Genomic DNA, 20,620 nt, shown 5'->3' on the forward strand with positions numbered 1-20,620 from the left:
CTCCAAGCGCACGCTACTGAAAAATTGAAATTCCCGAATCAGACCCTATTCTCCAGTATCCGATACCAGGCCCATACTGCAAGATACGGTCTTCCGAAGCCGAAAATTTTTACAAGTCCGAAATCTCGAAAACGAAAAGTCGTATCGAAATTCGATCCGTACAGTTTTCCGATCTTCGATGATGGAAAAGAATCGCATCGGTCCGCAACGGATCGGAGGATGGTGATTTTCCGAAAAATTTTCAATTTTACCGAATCAGACCCTAATCTACAGTATCAGATACCGTCATATGCAAGATACGGTCTTTCGAAACCGAAAATTTTTACAAGTCCAAAAATCCGAATTTTTTGCACAATCTGGCAACATTGTATCGAAAAATTATTTAATTGCATTTTAGACCTTTTAGACCAACGTCTAAAAGGTCTAAAATATTAAAAAACGAAGAAGTTTTCTCAAAAATGTTTCAAATTTCGTCTTCCAAAACGGAAAAATTTTACAAGTCCGAAAATCCGAATTTTTTGCACAATCTGGCAACACTGTACGGAAAAATCAACTAATTTCTTGTCCCATCTGGCAACACTGTAAAATGCAATGTTGCAAAATTTCACCAATAAATAAATCATTTATTTACGTGCACCACGCGGCAACGCTGCTGCGCCATCTTGAAAAATACACCATTGCATAACCCGAAAAATGAAGGGGCATTATTACACCATTGCATAACCCGCATATTGAAGGGGCAACATGCAATACTTTCTTTTTACAGCGTTGCCATATTGAACAATAATCCCTATACAACGCTGTAATTTAATTCATATTTTTCTGCACAATCATGCAACGCTGTTGGATAATTTACTGTTCTCAAATTCCCATTTTCACCCTACTAACACCGTTTGGTATATTCGAGTTCCCTTAAATGAGCTTCGGCTTACGGAACACAGGCCAAACATTCCAAAGATTTATCGACGAAGTACTGCAAGGTCTCGACTTTTGCTTTGCGTACCTCGACGATGCCCTGATCTACAGCCGCACACAAGCTGAACATGACGTACACTTGCGGGTCCTATTCCAACGACTCTCTGAGTATGGCATACTCATCAACGCCAAGAAAAGTGTATTCAGCGTGCCCTCTCTCTCTTTCCTCGGCTACGAAGTTTCCGCCGAAGGCATCCGCCCGCTTCCAGACAGAATCACTGCCCTGATGGAATTTCCGCCTCCGAAAGACGCCAAGGGACTCCGAAGGTTTCTAGGCATGGTCAACTTCTACCGACGTTTCCTACCCAAAGCCGCCGCTAACGAAGCCTCCCTACACGCCTCTCTTTCTGGCCTCAAAGGAAACCAGACGATCAACTGGACACCGTCCTTGTTAGCAGATTTGGAAGCCTGCAAAAAGAGCCTCGGAGACGCCACTCTCCTGGCTCACGCTGTATCAGACGCTCCGCTCAGCATAGGTCTCTTCACTGAGGCCTCCAAACAGAGCGTAGGTGACTGCCTGCAGCAAAAAGTCAATGATGTCTGGCAACTCCTCGGTTTCTTCTCCAAGAAACTCACGCCAAAACAGCAAGAATGGCCCACGCCTCACAGAGAGCTACTTGGGGTCTATGAAGCTATCCAGCATTTCCGCCCTGCACTTGAAGCACAGCATTTCACCGTGTTTACAGATCACAAACCGCTAACCCATGCTTTCACGCAGAAGAAGGAGAAGCTCCCACCTGTTCAGATGAACCAACTCTCGTTCATCTCGCAATTTACCACGGATATCCAATGTATCCCTGGATCAGCCAACGTTGTCGCTGATGATTTCTCACGAGTTTAAGCCGTCTCTCTTCCAAACACCGTGGACTTTCACACCCTCGCCAAGGACCAAAAAGACGACACCGAACTCGCAGAACTCCTGAAGCCTTCCAAGGACCAGCTGTAACTCAAGTTGGAACTGGTTCCCATCCCTGGCTCAGATGTACAACTGTAGTGTGATACAAGCACACCCAAGCCACGTCCTTACGTACCTTCTGGACTCCGGCGCCAAATCTTTGACTCGATTCATGGAGTCAGTCATCCTGGTATCAAGGCTATAGCACAACTTGTGTCTTCCCGTTTTATCTCGCCTAACGCGCGGAAAGATTGCCGCACGTGGGCCCGATCCTGCGCAGCCTACAAACGTGCCAAAATCTCACGCCATGTTCAAGCCCCTTTTGGAACTTTTCCACCTGTCTCGAATCGCTTCCAAATGTGCATATAGACCTGATCGGCCCTCTGCCTTACTCGAGAGGTTACCGTTACTGCTTCACCGCAGTGGACCGCTTCACCTGCTGGCCAGAAGTTTGGCCCCTCCAAGACATCACCGCTGACGAAGTTGCTGATGGACTCCTCAACTGCTGGATCTCCCGATTTGGCTCACCCGTCCGCATCACAACCGACCAAGGTCGCCAATTTGAGTCCCAACTATACCCCTCACTTGGCAAAACCTTGGGTACAGAAAGGCCGAGAACAACAGCATATCATGCCATCGCCGACGGCATGATCGAACGCTTACACCGGCACCTGAAAGCAGCACTCATGTGTCACCCTGATACAACTTGGATTGAAGCTCTACCCATAGTGCTCCTTGGAATTCTTTCCAGTCTCAAAGAGGACATCAAAGCCTCACCAGCCGAGTTACTCTACGGGGAACCTCTCTGACTATCCGGCGAACTCCTAGCTCCTAGCATCGCTAGTGACCAAGAAGAACCTTCTAAATTTGTCAACCGACTTCGTAAACAAATGGCCACTCTTTAACCAACTCCTGCGTCACGCCATTGTCAGCCCAACACCTTCATCTTCAAAGACCTCGCAACCTGCGAACATGTCTTCTTGAGAGATGACACGGTACGGCGCTCTCTTCAACCTCCTCTCTCAGGACCACACCCAGTCATCCGCCGTGACAATAAAACAGCCACCCTGATGATTAAGGGCAAGGAATCACGTGTCTCCATAGACAGGGTAAGACCAGCCTACCGCATGGCCAACGAAATCCCTGCCATCAAGATTCAGGTCCCGCAAGAACTTTCAGGCCCGGCTGCAACGCAAGTTCAAACCGACCCGCCCAGCAAAACAGAAGTTACGACACCGAAACCTGTAGTTGAAACGCCAAAACTAGCGAACGAAGAATTCTACAAGACACGCTCTGGACGACGCGTCCAATTCTGCTTTCCACCCTCCACACTCGTGGGGAAGTGATTTTACTAACAAGCCAATGTTTCTCTCACTTTGTTTCAGCCCATTTTCTGGTCCCAGCTCTTTGACCAGAGACGTGACTCCGTCACTGCCCAGGGGGCTGCCATGGCGACCCAGCTCACCGAGCTTTCCTGCCACTTTCATCGGCCAATCAGCGCCTCGCACTGACGCGCTCACCGCTCTGGCCTCCCATTGGCTCCTGCTCCCAGCGCACGGCGCTATATAGCGGCCGACTTCCGGCACCACATTTCACCATACGTTGACACTGTCCCGCGGCCACACGTTCCGGCACTGCCTAGCGCTCCCGCTTGTTCTAGCACCGCTCAGACCTGCTCCAGCCCTTCACTCTCTAAGACGGCGCTTCTGAGGGCCACTAAGTTTCGAGCACCCTCAAATTGAAAACGGCCACGGATGTCACTGATGCCATGCAACGATTTCTCAAAGCAGCCGGAAAGTCACCGAAAAATTTACAAGTCCATATGGGCTCTGAATTCTACAACCCCAAATGTTAAGCATTGATGAAGCGTCACAAGATTAATATGTACAGCTCGTACTCAACAACGAAAGCCTCTATTATCGAGCGATTCAACCGAACGCTCAAAACGCAGATGTGGAAAAAGTTCAGCGCGAAGGATCGCACAAGTGGGTGGATCTATTACCGAAACTCATCCGTGAATATAACGGGAGCGTTCAACGCAAAAGATGTTCAATTTTCCTAATACTGCAAAGTAGGAGAAATGAAATAAAGATAAATTAAAAAAAAAAAAAAAAAAAAAAAAAAAAAAAAAAAACCACGAAGAATTTAACGAAATAGGCTTTGGAAAAGAGGATTACATTCCAGCTTATGACAACGGAAGCGAATGTGACGAGGAGGATGTGGATGATCCGTCATACTTTGTTCGTGACAGGGCTGTCGAAGAAACCGGGAAGAAGAAAAGAAAAGGAAAGATGAAGGATGTCGAAAACCGAACTGAAAAGCCGCTCATTTGCCCGCTCAGGTCGACTGATGAAGGAAAAGAAGACCATATCGATTTGCTCTACTATACGAAATGTGGAAAATCACACTTATGTGGGATATCCAGTTTTGAGTCACTCTTGCGTTCTCAAATGGCCAGTTTTGAGCATAAGGCATTTATATGCATGAAATACTTTTCATTCTACCACTCGGAGGAGAAATTGGCAGAATGCTAGATTCTTTGCAGAAAAATTAGCAAGGATTCTTTTATACCCGAATATCCGGAGGACTTCATTTTATATTTCGAAAATCACGCCAAGACCCTCAAATATAAGTACGTTGTCTTCTGTGATTTTGAGTGTTACTTGTGGCGGATGGAAACGGATCATACGGAAGATCACATAAAACAGAAGACAGGAATAAACTCTGTAGTTTACCAGCATCATACGCCCATGTCCTATGCCTATATGGTGGTATCACCTGACCCCAAAATAAATCATGAGAAACCTGTCTTGTATCGAGGAGATTATGCTCGTCAACATTTTTTGGATGCGATGTTGGAGTTGGCCCAACGGATTTCAAGAAGAACGCAGATCAAACAAAACATTGGAATTTCGGAAGAGTCACAAATAGCTTTCGATTCAGCCGCTAGCCGTGAAGGTAACGCTTCATCCTGTCCACAGTTCATGGACACCACGAACAAAAATCTTAAATTAGTGTGTTCAAACTATCCACGTTCGTGGACCCCACGAACACAAATTTAATTACAAATAACTGAGTAAATTTGGCACCGTGCATAAGCTTGTACAAGTTCCAAGTTTTTAAAAGTTCAAGTTTAAAAGTCTAAAGGTTTCTTCAAAAGTTGCAAGTTCTTATCATAAGTCATGCGTAAGCACAGCTTTGAGTAATTTGTGAAAACTTGGTTCGTGGACTCCACGAACACCTAAAGTAGATTTAAGGTGTTCGTGGATTCCACGAACACGTACTGAGTAGACAGCAAAGCAGACTTTTGATCACTTAGTGAGCCCATTTTGAAATGGATGAGCCTCTCCTTATTCCAATATTTAAGTTGCATAAGCTGACTGTAGGCCAAGCATATAATTTTGATTACCTCACATTTGATGTGATGCAATTAAAATCACCACTACATCAGTAGGTATGTAAACGCATGGTAGATGTAAAACTCAAGTAACATAAGCCTATCCTATGGTAAGTAAACTAGACAACTCACTTGATTCTGGACCAGAAGTTTCCACTGAAAACATAAGTAGGTAACATACCCGACTTCTGAGGTGATATGTGAAGTTGATAAATTCACAGGTCCAAATGAAGAATGCCTCAAACTTAACCTTGTTAAAGCTGCAGGATTCCATACTCAGACTTAAGTGATGAAAAATTTAGGAAAGTATAAATTTCAGCATCTGATTGCTCAACACAGTGAACAGATATATTCCATTTGATACTGTGAAAAAACAGTGGGGGAAAAACGGGAAACAAGGCTAAAATACACAATACATAAAACCGAGACGTTTCGACTCAAAACTGAGTTATTTTCAGTCGGAAACAATTAAAATTTAAAATAAAAACGATGAAAAATCCTGAGCCGTACATGATGGTGGCCGAGATTCAAGAAAAGAGTTTGTTTGTTTACTTTACTTAGGAAAAATTGATAACAATAAAGGCACATCGATGCCAGCAACCGATGACCGAAAATGATCGACACGCTAGTTCGCGATCCACTCACAGATGGCAGCACTAATCGGTGAAACAATTAAGTTTGAGAAAAAGCCGATAGGTGTCGCTGGGGCGCCACCTAAACCCGACTTTTGAAAATTGAGTGGTATATTGCGCTAAGCCCGCTGACGTCAGTGCGGTAATTACACAAGGAGTCCCCATGTTTGAGGATTTCGATCATTTCCAGGACCAGCCTCGGAAATAACTTCTCTTCTTTAAATAAATTTACCACCTTATTAAAATTGAACCGGTGACCAAATTCTGTTTGGTGCCTCTTGAGTGCTGTTACCTCACTGTTGTCATATTTATGACAACCAAGCCTCTTCTTAAGAAAAATAATACTCTTCCTAAATCGTATTACCTATGCTGCCTCGGCAGATTTAGGCTTTAGTGCATCCAATTTGATAGAATATGAAACATGATAAAATGCATGGTGAATGGCATATGATAGATAATTCTTGTAAGTGCTAAGAAACGCAAAAACGTCATTTTTGATGAGAAATAACTTATGCTAAGTCAGCTCCTGTTCGATCGATTTATTCGTGAAACTCGGTGTTTAGGGGGTACTTTTCAATGGGAAACTCGAATTTTTGGTCAGATTATCAAAATTTCGAAATCCAAGATGGCGGCCGTGGCCTATAATGCTAATCAATCGATTTTATTGAAATTCGGTATTAGAGGTTACATCTCGACGGCACACTCGAATGTTCTATCGGATCTTCAAAATTCAAAAATCCAAGATGGCGGCCGTGGTCTAAATTACTATCTCGGCTTCCGATTCATCGATTTTGGTCAGATTTTCAACATTTCAAACTCCAAGATGGCGGCCCCGCACAAAAATGCGGTCCCGGCTCCTGGAACATCAATTTCTGTAAAACTTGGTGAAAAAGAAGATTAAGACAAAGATGTTATCTTCTCATCAATGTTAAAAACTATGCGGGGTGGTGGCGGCTCGCGGAGCGAAGAACTGGGGTCCAGGGGCACTCCCCGGCTAGATGTTTCAGCTCGCAAAGCGAGCTAATCACGACTAGTACTTTTATAATTTTGATGTCGACGCGTTTCGGGACCACGTCAGGGTCCCTTCTTCAGGACGTGATGCGTGCTGATCCCCGGTTTGGAAACAGTTAATTTCAACCATTATAGCAAAAACTTGCACGGTTAGTTTAAAATTGTTTTATAATAATTTGGTAGTGGATTGCCAATATCACTCAAAAAAAAAAATTGCTTGAATGTTTTAGGCTTGGAGTGAGAAAAGTGAAAATTGAGAAACACTATTTCTAGGCGATTCTTGGCCTTCTGAATGCATTCCCAAAAGTTTCAACAAATCTCATGAAATTTCACACGATTAAATTTCATAAAATGTTCCATCTCTGCCTGAACACCGTGAGAGCCAATGTATAAATCCCTGAGTAGTTACTAGTATCTCGCGTAAGGATCCTTAAAACTTGACCAACCCCGTAAAACCGAAATTAACATCCCAAAATAGCAACACATCAGTCCCCGCCACGATTACCTGGACACTTCGCTGACAATTTGCATTGGAGTTTGCAGGGTCTCTCCTGGCTTGCCGTTAGTTGGTCTATTAACTACCTTCTTTGTCCATTGCAACCGCCCGCTTCCACCAATAGGAGCCCTCCATATCCTTTTTCTCCTCTTTGTCTACAGCTTTGTCTATCAATTTCAACAATCAGCCCGCTGTGCAGAAACCTCGAAAATAGTTTGAAGTTACGACAATCGAAGCTATTTCTTCCCTTTTTAAAGATACCTAATACACGGACTGTAGTTTTTTAGACATTGAAAATTTCCTACATGGGCGTATACATTTTGAGTAAAATTTTCATTTTCATTACAAGGAACGAAAATTCCGACCACTTACCTATCATAGTTTGAGGCTTATTTACGTTAGTTGCTTAAACCGCATATACACCGTTTTTAATCCAGTAATCATGATAGTTGTAAGGCATTTTAGTGAATTGTAATGATAAATTTGCGCTGGAACTGAATTTTACTCCAAAATATACTTTTTCAATGATTAAAAAATTTCAGTCGAGGTGGTAGAGATCTTCAAAGAGGTATGATATGTAACCATCGTTTATGCAGTCAACCCTGATGATGTTGTTAATAATACTGTTTGCTGGTCTCTATTTGCTGCCCAGTACAGTCCAATGCAAATTGTCAGCGAAGTGTCCAGGTAATCGTGGCGGGGACTGATGTGTTGCCATTTAGGGATGTTAATTTCGGTTTTACGGGGTCGGTCCAGTTTTAAAGATCCTTACGCGAGGTACTATAGTACGGCCCACGAACGATGATCCCTGAAAAATCGGGCGAATAAACGCATGGACCATGTAAATGACAACGCTGCAAGGTCGAGCACTCACATCGCCGAGACCGGGTATTGTGAACGCGAAAAGCTATTGTATGCAAACTGCTGCTATTCTACCCCTATCTTCAGGTCAAAATTCTTCATAGGAACCCCTTTCGTAAAAGATCAATTTCTTGTAATTTTGCCCCAATCGCTCTTCGTCCATTACATGACTGGATTGCTCGTAAAATTCTGAGCTAAATCATATAAAATTGTAATATACAATTTTTATTTTTTTCTTATTTTTCCTTTTTGAAGCGAAGTCCAATTTTTATTTATAACATCGTATCTCGAACTGTAACTTTGCTGCTATTTGACCGATTTTTATAAACGAGGCCTCTTTTTACTCGTGTTTTAAAGGAGAGTAACGAAACACTTGCTAAAAAAATGTTACACAACTTTCAGCAAATTTTAGTTTTTTCTAGCGGGAGGGTGAAATTCGAAATTACGCGTAAGTAATTAGGGTTCGATTGTGGCTCGGCTCGGTATTGTCCGCGAACTCGAGACTCGGTCCGGGCCGGGGTGTCGCTGTTGCCAGTGTTTGCAAGAAATACCCACGGCTTAGGGATTATCGTTTTTGGGCCCTACTATAGTAACTACTCAGGGATTTTTACATTGGCTCTCACGGTGTTCAGGCAGAGATGGAACATTTTATGAAATTTAATCGTGTGAAATTTCATGAGATCTGTTGAAACTTTTGGGGATGCATTCAGAAGGCCAAGAATCGCCTAGAAATAGTGTTTCTCAATTTTCACTTTTCTCACTCCAAGCCTAAAACATTCAAGCAATTTTTTTTTTGAGTGATATTGGCAATCCACTACCAAATTATTATAAAACAATTTTAAACAAACCGTGCAAGTTTTTGCTATAATGGTTAAAATTAACTGTTTCCAAACCGGGGATCAGCACGCATCACGTCCTGAAGAAGGGACCCTGACGTGGTCCCGAAACGCGTCGACATCAAAATTATAAAAGTACTAGTCGTGATTAGCTCGCTTTGCGAGCTGACACAACTAGCCGAGGAGTGCCCCTGGACCCCAGTTCTTCGCTCCGCGAGCCGCCACCACCCCGCATAGTTTTTAACATTGATGAGCTTTGTCTTAATCTTCTCTTTCACCAAATTTTACAGAAATTGATGTTCCAGGAGCCGGGACCGCATTTTTGTGCGGGGCCGCCATCTTGGAGTTTGAAATGTTGAAAATCTGACCAAAAATTCGAGTTTCCCGTCGAAATACACCTCCTAATACTGAATTTCACAAGAATCGATGAATGGGAAGTCGAGATAGCAATTTAGACCACGGCCGCCATCTTGGATTTTTGAATTTTGAAAATCCGAGAGAACATTCGAGTGTGCCGTCAAGATGTAACCTCTAATACCGAATTTCACTAAAATCGATTGATCATGACCCGACTTATGCCGCAATCAGACGCTGAATTTAGCAGCTGAATGAGGAAGTCAACAGTCATCGCCCAACGGCTGAAATTTAGCAAATTCGAGTTATTTTCATCCAGATGTGTATTAAATCTACTCGAATAGTTCAGACTAGAGTACCTGTATAGCGAGAGTATGGACAGATGTGAAACTCCGAAAATCCATCAGGCCTTCACCGATGCTTCTGCGAATAAAGTTAGGGCCCAGAAATGCAGCCAACCTATGAATTTCAATTATCCAGAACGATTTACTAATACTATTGTTCCGAACCGTCGTTTATTAAGCACGTGTTTTACTCAGTTTTTGCATAAATTTACTCAATTTCGCGGAAGAACGCTCATTTCTGTACATTCTTTGCCATCATGGTTAGAATTGGAATCTGCAGACTGGCAGTGAAATTTTGTGCGTTAGAAGTTGGTTAGAAGGGTGGCTGCACTTTTGGGCCCTAAGCCCTCCATGAAGCGATCTGTCCATACTCTCGCTATACGGGTTCTCTAGTTCAGACAAATTCAAAATTGGTCCGATGGTTGCTAGAATCGTTGCTGAATTTTGCGCGTGACGCGCAAACTTCAGGCATCGGGCCGATGACTTCCACATTCAAGCCACATTCAGCTCCCACATTCAGCGTGTGATTGCGGTGTTAGCATTATAGGCCACGGCCGCCATCTTGGATTTCGAAATTTTGATAATCTGACCAAAAATTCGAGTTTCCCATTGAAAAGTACCCCCTAAACACCGAGTTTCACGAATAAATCGATCGAACAGGAGCTGACTTAGCATAAGTTATTTCTCATCAAAAATGACGTTTTTGCGTTTCTTAGCACTTACAAGAATTATCTATCATATGCCATTCACCATGCATTTTATCATGTTTCATATTCTATCAAATTGGATGCACTAAAGCCTAAATCTGCCGAGGCAGCATAGGTAATACGATTTAGGAAGAGTATTATTTTTCTTAAGAAGAGGCTTGGTTGTCATAAATATGACAACAGTGAGGTAACAGCACTCAAGAGGCACCAAACAGAATTTGGTCACCGGTTCAATTTTAATAAGGTGGTAAATTTATTTAAAGAAGAGAAGTTATTTCCGAGGCTGGTCCTGGAAATGATCGAAATCCTCAAACATGGGGACTCCTTGTGTAATTACCGCACTGACGTCAGCGGGCTTAGCGCAATATACCACTCAATTTTCAAAAGTCGGGTTTAGGTGGCGCCCCAGCGACACCTATCGGCTTTTTCTCAAACTTAATTGTTTCACCGATTAGTGCTGCCATCTGTGAGTGGATCGCGAACTAGCGTGTCGATCATTTTCGGTCATCGGTTGCTGGCATCGATGTGCCTTTATTGTTATCAATTTTTCCTAAGTAAAGTAAACAAACAAACTCTTTTCTTGAATCTCGGCCACCATCATGTACGGCTCAGGATTTTTCATCGTTTTTATTTTAAATTTTAATTGTTTCCGACTGAAAATAACTCAGTTTTGAGTCGAAACGTCTCGGTTTTATGTATTGTGTATTTTAGCCTTGTTTCCCGTTTTTCCCCCACTGTTTTTTCACAGTATCAAATGGAATATATCTGTTCACTGTGTTGAGCAATCAGATGCTGAAATTTATACTTTCCTAAATTTTTCATCACTTAAGTCTGAGTATGGAATCCTGCAGCTTTAACAAGGTTAAGTTTGAGGCATTCTTCATTTGGACCTGTGAATTTATCAACTTCACATATCACCTCAGAAGTCGGGTATGTTACCTACTTATGTTTTCAGTGGAAACTTCTGGTCCAGAATCAAGTGAGTTGTCTAGTTTACTTACCATAGGATAGGCTTATGTTACTTGAGTTTTACATCTACCATGCGTTTACATACCTACTGATGTAGTGGTGATTTTAATTGCATCACATCAAATGTGAGGTAATCAAAATTATATGCTTGGCCTACAGTCAGCTTATGCAACTTAAATATTGGAATAAGGAGAGGCTCATCCATTTCAAAATGGGCTCACTAAGTGATCAAAAGTCTGCTTTGCTGTCTACTCAGTACGTGTTCGTGGAATCCACGAACACCTTAAATCTACTTTAGGTGTTCGTGGAGTCCACGAACCAAGTTTTCACAAATTACTCAAAGCTGTGCTTACGCATGACTTATGATAAGAACTTGCAACTTTTGAAGAAACCTTTAGACTTTTAAACTTGAACTTTTAAAAACTTGGAACTTGTACAAGCTTATGCACGGTGCCAAATTTACTCAGTTATTTGTAATTAAATTTGTGTTCGTGGGGTCCACGAACGTGGATAGTTTGAACACACTAATTTAAGATTTTTGTTCGTGGTGTCCATGAACTGTGGATAGAATGAAGCGTAATCGCCGTGAAATGTGTCATGTAAAGTTCACTGACGCAATTCCCAAAGTACGCGATCATGATCAATAGTATGTGGATCATGCGCTATCCAATTATAGAATGGCTTTGTGCGGTCCGTGTCATTTGAAACTGAAGCACTCAAGAACCATAATGGTAATTTTCCACAACTGGAGCTACTACGATGGGCGCCTCATATCAAAAAGTGTCACCGGACAAAAATTGAAAGTTACCATCATACCCAGTACAGAGGAAACCTACATCAGCCTTATGATCAGGATGGAATATATTGTTTTGCAATTTTTGTGGATAGTTACAGGTTCAGTTACAGTTACAGTTACAGTTACAGTTACAGTTACAGTTACAGTTACAGTTACAGTTACAGTTACAGTTAGTGTACTATCACTTGAAGCATTCGTTCGAACCAAGAAACTATGTGTAACCCCTGAGCAGTTGGAGATGGTAAAACGTGAGGCTGTCTTTTGTTATGATTACGTTACCGACGAAAGTAAACTATAGGATACGAAACCTCCACCCCAAGAAGCTTTCTTCAACAAGTTGAAAAACGAGGGCATCAGCAACAAAGACTACCATCGATTCTACGAGACGTGGCGGATTTTCGGAGTAAAGGACTTGGGCAGTTATTCAGTCCTCTACTTGAAATTCGACGTTCTTTTACTCACCGATATATTTGAGGAGTTCCGGTCCTCCGGATTGAAACATTACGAGCTACATTGCGCCAATTACTTGACTCTCCCCAACTTAGCCTTTGACGCCCTCTTAAAAATGACCGACGTCCACAACGCTATGTTCACGAAAGACTAGCATGATATAACTCTAATGATTTTAAATCACATCAGACGAGGCATATCTCAATGCATGCTCAGACACGCCGAGGCAAACAACCCGTTGGTACCGGAGACTTAGGTATGATCCAACGTTGCCGAATTCTTATTTAATGTATTTTGATGCGACAGCTTTGTATACCCACACGATGAGATAACCCTTGCTCTGTGGATCCTACGAGTGGGCTCCCGAAGACAAATTAACAGAGATAGATGTGCTGAAAATGGAGGACGATGTCAAGATCGGACTTACATACTCGAGGTTGATCTCTCCTATCCCGAGCACCTCCACCACTTACACTCTGATTTGACTTTCTGTTGCGAAAACAAAGTACCGCCTCGTCACGGATCCAAACAGGTCAAGTTACTCACCACCTTGGAACCGAAAAACAACTACGTCATTCACTACGTCGCTCTCAAACGGGCGTTGGAGCACGGATTGGTGATTAATCGCATTCATAGAGCCCTTAAATTCAAGCAGAGACCTAACTTGAGAGACTTCATCGATCTGAATGCTCGCCTTCGACAGGAAGCACAAGGTAACAAGTTTCACCAGTCATTTCTGAAGCTATGCTCCAATGCTTGCTACTGAAAATTTTTAGAGAACCCGATGAAATGCAAAAGAATAGTTCTCGCTACCAATACCAAACAACTCTCTAGATACGTATCGAAAGCTGAATTCATTGATCGAACGGTATTCGACGAAGAACTGGTAGCTGTGCACTTGCATTGGAAAAAAGTCAAATTTGATCGTCCGGGCAAGGTGGGATTTTCGATTTTGGACCTGACTAAGACGCGTATGTACAAATTTCACTATGACGTCATGTTGAACCGGTACCCGAGATATAAAGTTCATACTTGTTATTATGCTCGAAAACCTCGAAATATGCGATACATCTAATTATCCAAAAGAGTATCCATGTTATTCTGCAAAAACTTATAAAAAATGTGCACATTCAAGGACGAGTCCAAAGGTTCTCCTGTAATAGTCTTATACGATAAAGGAGCTAAAATATACATGTACCGATCCCAAATAGGACTGGATAAGAGAGCCAAAGGGGTTCAAAGATCCGTTTTGAAGAAGACCATTAATGAACTGGATTACGCTAAAGCTTTATATTAGAAGGTCGATCCCGTGCGTAAAATGCATCGTATTCAAAGCAAGAAACTCGAAATTTACACCATAGAAACCATGAATACAACCGTATCCAGCTTTGACGGCAAGAGAGTTGTTTTACAAGGCAACGTTGTCACTCTTCCCTACGGCCACATAGCACTCGAAGCACGCAAAAGTTTTGCCGCCGACCTCAACGATAAACTTGGCACTGTCGTCTTAAAATCTTTCAACCCCCGAACCCGCACGAATTTCAAGGCCAACTTGGAAACTATGGATAGGGAATCTTTAGATTTGCGAAAGACTTGGTACCGCGAAGAAAAAGGAACGATTCTTAAACGTGAGAGGGATGATAGTGAGAAGAGGAACCAAGGAGATGCTAAGAGACATCGAAAAGTCTGATTTTCGTGTTTTTTCTGTAATGTTTCAGATGGATCAGCTAAATAATCACGTATTATACGTTCCGATCCGATCAATCCACCCGTCCAAAATACAAAGGGGTGAGAGATTTCCTCTGGAGAAAATTATACGGACCAACACCGAACACGGGGAGACCATCCTGGCCTACATCGACTACCACGGAACTCAACGCAAAATTTACCTGCCCGAATCCTATTCAGACGCCGTCACGGATGATGGACTCTGAGAAATTGATCAAAAACAGCTAGATCTCGCATTCGTCAGTCCGCATCATAAAACTTATCGATACAGAGTGGAACCTAGAGAATAGGTGATTGGGAATGACTCACAGCCAAATCTAGTTTACAATCGTAGCTGCGATATTTTTCTTTTACAGAAGTTTGAATCTTACAATCGCCATGACCTGCTTCCTCGACGTTCAAGGACTTCGCATGTCGAGGGGATACGTCATCAAGGATAATTTCATTGTTTGCTCCCAAGGAAAATTGTACAACGTCTGGATGTTAAGACCACCATGCCGCTTCGAACAACTCAGCATTGCCGATAGGAACGAAGTCAGACGAGTTAGTAATTACCAGCTCGCATTGGTATGGGACTGTGGCGGCCAATCACCGCCTCTCCAGTGCGGCGCATCCCGCGCTCGCCCGTAATTTGCCGACACGACCACACCCCGAAGGTATAAGAGCAGCGCCCCCAGACCACTGCGGCACTCGTGCTCAGTCCTCAAGTCAGTCAAGTCCAGTCGCACCGGCCACGCTGCTCCAGTCTTCGCCCAGACGACATCTATCCTATTTCTCATCACCATCTAAAACGGCCCTTTTCAGGGCCATGACATCACTTGAGCACCCACAGTGGTGACCCCGACGTTTGAACTACGCTCCGACTGCGCTAACGATCAATTCAAGTCAACCATTTACTCATTTAGTCAAACCTTTTGGAGTCAATTATGAGCATCCCAACTTTGAGCGATGAAGAGATGCAAGATCCAGCTAAGGGTAAACAGTACCTGGCCAACGCTGAAGCACTTCAAGCACAATCTTCCAATCGTTGCAAATTACTCGAGGAAAATTTAAATCTTCTCCGCCAAGAATTTGAATCCATCAAGGACGCTAAACGCAAGCTGGAGGAGCAACAAAATCTCTCCAACTCAGCCAACAAACAAATCATGAAGCGCAAAATTAAATTGCCTGCATTTCGCCCCGAAATGCCGGACCTAAGGTTTATTCAAATCGAAGCTATTTTTGCTGATTTCGGCATAAACGCTGAAATTGATAAATATCGTACCGTTATCAGTCAAAGCGAAGGTTCGTGGCTGGTCGAAATAAATGATTTAATTCGAGCTGGACCTAGTGTAAACATTCCTTACACCACCCTAAAGAAGGAGATAATCAACCGCCTCTCACTAAGCGAAAATTCACGCCTCAAAAAACTACTCGAAGAAGAGGAAATTGGCGATTTGAAACCATCCCAATTCTTACGCAGACTCAAAACTGTTGCAGGCAGCACACCAATTGCTGAAAACATCATGAAACCACTATGGTTAATTAGGCTCCCCGCCTACGTGCAAGGCATTTTGCAAGCCCAACCCAGCAACAACACACTGACTGAGATAGCCGATGTGGCAGACCGAATTGCGGAAACCATCTTTCATTCCGTTCATTCCACTTCCGCCACAATTCAAACCAATCCTCCTCATTCAGTCCATCAAATCTCCAAACCTGCTGACCCATTAACCGACATTAAAGAAATGCTCACATCCCTCAGCCATAAATTCGACCTCTTATATGTAAATATCAAGAACCTGGAGAGGAATATCGATAGAATTAGAAGCCGTTCCCGCTCCAAATCTCGCTCACGCTATAGTTCACCCAAGCCGTTCAAATCTGAGAAAAGATATTGTTTCTATCATGAGAATTTCGGGAAAGAGGCTCGCAAGTGCCAACAACCATGCAAATACCTAAGCTCAACAAACGACAACGGCAGCCAATAGTGGCGGCTGCTGGCTGCCTCACACGGTCCAACCGCCTCTTCATCAAAGACAAAGACAGCAAGAACAGCTTCCTAATAGACACAGGGTCCGACTTATGCTCTTTTCCCAGACGTCTATTACCAGGTCACTTAAAATCAACAAACTATGAACTAAAGGCAGCTAACGAATCCTTTATCAAAACCTACGGGTTCCTGCCCATGAAGTTAGACCTCGGCCTACGACGCGCTTTTACCTGGCGGCTCATCATCGCCGACGTCGGCTTCCCATCATTGGCGCGGACTTTCTAGCTGAGTACCACCTACTCCCGGATTGCCACAAGATGAAGCTCGTGGACGAGGTTACTTCACTCTCAGCCCAAAGAAGTCACGCAACCAACTTAGCGTCAAAGAAATTTCGGCCACTAACTGCAGCATCCTAGCAGAATTTCCAGAACTGACCCGTCTGCCAGGCAGCCCTAAACCAGACAAGATTCCTCAAGCAACACGACACTTCATCCGCACAACAGAGGGACCTCCAGTCTCATCCCGCCCTCGCCGCCTCCGACCCAAGCTATACCGAATCGCTAAAGCTGAGTTCGAGGCAATGCTCAACGAAGGGACCATCAAAAGATCCGAAAGCGCCTGGTCTTCACCTCTTCACATGGCACCCAAGAAAGATGACGAATGGCGCCCTTGCGGCGACTATCGGGCACTCAACGCTCGCATCATACCAAATAAGTACCCCATTCGCCACCTTAACGACTTTATAGTCAACCTCAAAGGCTGCACAGTCCTCTCAAAAATAGATCTGGTCAAAGCGTACACCCAGATCCCCGTCAACCCAGCAGACGTACCTAAAACAGCCATCACCACTTCTTTTGGACTATTCGAATTCCTCTACATGAGTTTCGGACTGCGTAACGCAGGACAAACCTCTCAACGCTTCATCGACGAAGTCCTACAAGGCTTAGATTTCTGCTTCCCGTATCTAGACGACATCCTGGTCGCCTCAAAAGACAAAAAGGAACACAAGAAGCATCTACGCCTAATTTTCCAGAGATTAGCAAAATACGGCATCATCATCAACATCAAGAAAACCATCTTTTTCGCCGACTCCCTTGAGTTCCTCGGTTACGAAGTATCCGCTCAAGGCATCAGACCACTCCCAGACCGCATAAAAGCACTGATGGAATACCCACCTCCAGCAGATGCACATGGTCTACGAAGATTCCTGGGCATGATGAACTTACCGTCTTTTCCTGCCAGATGCTGCCTACTATCAAGCATCCCTACACGAAGCACTCGTTGGCATAAAAGGGAACCAACCGATTCACTGGACACCTTCTCTTCTGGACGCCTTTGAAGCCTGCAAACAGAGCCTCGGAGATGCCACACTCCTCGCGCACCCGAGCGCCGACGCACCCCTAAGTATAGGCCTCTTCTCAGACGCTTCAAAAGCATCGATTGGAGCCTGTCTACAACAACTCGTCGTCAACAAGTGGCAACCTCTCGGCTTCTTCTCGAAAAAGCTCAATCCACGGCAACAGGAATGGCCCACGCCGCACAGAGAACTCCTGGGCGTGTACGAAGCAATCCGCCATTTCAAACCGGCAGTTGAAAGTCAGGACTTCACGATCTACACAGATCATAAGCCACTAACCTACGTCTTCGACAAGAAACATGGAAACCTGCCGCCCGTCCAAATGAACCAACTTTCATTCGTATCCCAGTTCACAACGGACATTTAGTACATACCAGGCTCCGCCAACGTCGTCGCTGACGCATTTTCTAGAATCGAAGCGATCACTACCACAAACCAGATCGACTTCAACACACTTGCCGCAGCACAGAAAGCCGACCCAGAGCTACCAGAACTCTTGAAGGACGACAAACTTTCAATCAAACTCACGCTCATTTCCGTCCCAGGAACAGACATCAAAATCTATTGCAACTCTACAACGCAGCAAAGACCCTATGTCCCATTCCCACTCAGACAAAGGATCTTCAAACAACTTCACAACCTGAGCCATCCCGGCACCAGAGCAACACAGAAACTCATCTCCGATTGCTACGTCTGGCCAAAAATGCATATTGACTGCCGGAGATGGACCCAAGCCTGCCAAGCGTGTCAACGAGCCAAAGTCTTCCGGCACGTACACTTACCTCTAGGCACCATCAACACTCCATCCAACCGATTCCAGCACATCCACATCGACTTGATCGGACCTCTTCCCCTGGCGCAAAATTACAAGTATTGCCTCACGGTCATCGACCGTTACACCCGCTGACCAGAAGCACAACCTCTAGAGGGTATCACAGCTGAAGAAGTCGCAACAGCCCTCCTAAACTGCTGGGCTTCAAGATTCGGTTCACCTTCCCAGCTCACCAGTGATCAAGGTCGACAATTTGAATCTCACCTCTTCCGAGCCTTGGAGAGGCAGCTGGGAATCAACCACATCCGGTCAACTCCATACCACCCCGCAGCAAACGGAATGGTTGAACGGATGCACAGACACCTCAAGAGCGCCATCATGTGCCACCCAAACTCTACATGGCTAGAAGCTCTCCCGCTAGTACTTCTAGGCATGAGATCTGTCTTTAGAGGAGACGCCCAAGCAACACCTGCAGAGCTGACGTACGGCGAACCTCTACGCCTACCAGGGGAACTACTGGTCGCGAACCCAACTCAAGACAACCCCGCAGAATACGTCAGCAAACTGCGCACCCAGATGGCAAATCTTCGGCCTAAACTTGCCTCTCGCCACGGCACAGAAAACACGTTCATATTCAAAGACCTGAAAACGTGCTCCCATGCCTTCCTCAGGGACGACATAAGCCGCAAGTCTCTGCAGCCCCCCTACACCGGGCCATACAAAATCGTAAAGTGTACCGACAAAGTATACAAACTTCTGATGAAAGGCAGGCAAGTCAACATCAGCATCGACCGCCTTAAACCGGCCTACATCCTACCAAAAGAACCAGCTTCTGTACAGCTCGCACATCCCAAAACCACTCCGGCCCCAGCTGCGGTCCCGCCCCCAACACCCAACGAAGCGGAGACCAAAGCTCCGGAATACAGGACTCGATCAGGGAGGAAAGTGCACTTCCGCTTCCCGGACTTGGTCAAACAATAAAGAAAGCTTCAACCAAATCAATCAAGCAGCTTTCCCGCGGAAAATAGCACCCCAGCTTCACCTATAAAAAAGCCCTCAATCTGGCCACAGCATTCAGTTCTTCACCCACAAGCCATGGCGACAGTCGACAAGCTATTCCATCTGACAGCCGGCTTCATTCAACACAGATATTTACATGAAGAACCATCAACTTTTTCCTGGCGGTGAAACGGTCATTTTGCCTTTGGACCCACTAATCTTTAGCCCTCATTTCGCGGCGCGGCCCGGGAGAAGCTTTGAATTTCTCCGGGATTCAAAGTTTACCTCGAGCAGCGCCGCGAACATTTTCTCACGCAAGCGAAGGAAACTGGGAGATGGGACGTCGACGGGACCTGTCTGGCGGATGCGTTCCAGCCGCTTGTCTTGCATTTTTCTTGCGTTTTGAGAAAACTGCCCAGCCACGATTCCATCGGTTTCCGGCAGACATGCGAAGCTGCCAAATCGGTCAGGGGCCCGCACTGTTCCGGAGTGAATCTCTGAGAATTTTGCGGGACTCTGATGAATTTGGCTGTGGCTCATGACACTGTCCGTCCGGCAATTCTTGGAAAGCGTGGTTTGGAGTCTGAAATTTTGCTGCTTCAGAATTTTCCCCAGTACTTTCCCATGGGAACCGACGCTTCCCTGGCATCTCTGGCCCAGGGTAGCGTCTGAACATCGCTTCTGAAGTTAGTCGTGATTTTCTAAGCGCAAGAGGAAGGTATAAGAGGCGATTGCCCAGTCCGGCCCGTGTTGCGTGAAAATTCCGTCTCAACCGTTGTGCGAGATCGCGTTTTAAATTGTCTTCGTGTGTCGTGTTTGGTGTGTCGTGTTTTTATAATTTTTCTTATGTTTAATATCCGTTCCTATTTTTTTGTCCTTTTTGTTTTTTTTTATCGAATCTGGTAATATCGGACGTTATTTCCACCTGTGAAGAGCCACCTTGGCCTTCATTTAACTTTGTCTAAATCGTGTTAGCGTTGGGTTTAAATTTTCTTGTGTAGTGTGTACTGTGAATAAATTTTGAGTGGCCCAAAATTTAATCCTGTGTTGATATCCGTTCCTCTAATCC

General features: G+C 44.4%; 1 protein-coding gene across 8 annotated transcripts in view; it reads left to right on the forward strand.

Moving 5' to 3' along the window:
• The window catches only part of LOC109039198 (uncharacterized), a 223,966-nt gene that overhangs the window by 127,853 nt on the left and 75,493 nt on the right, over positions 1 to 20,620 (forward strand). The gene's annotated exons all lie outside the window — the stretch shown is intronic.

Source organism: Bemisia tabaci, chromosome 2 (genome assembly GCF_918797505.1).
Source record: "Bemisia tabaci chromosome 2, PGI_BMITA_v3".
In the NCBI taxonomy this organism is placed as follows: Eukaryota; Metazoa; Arthropoda; class Insecta; order Hemiptera; family Aleyrodidae; genus Bemisia; species Bemisia tabaci.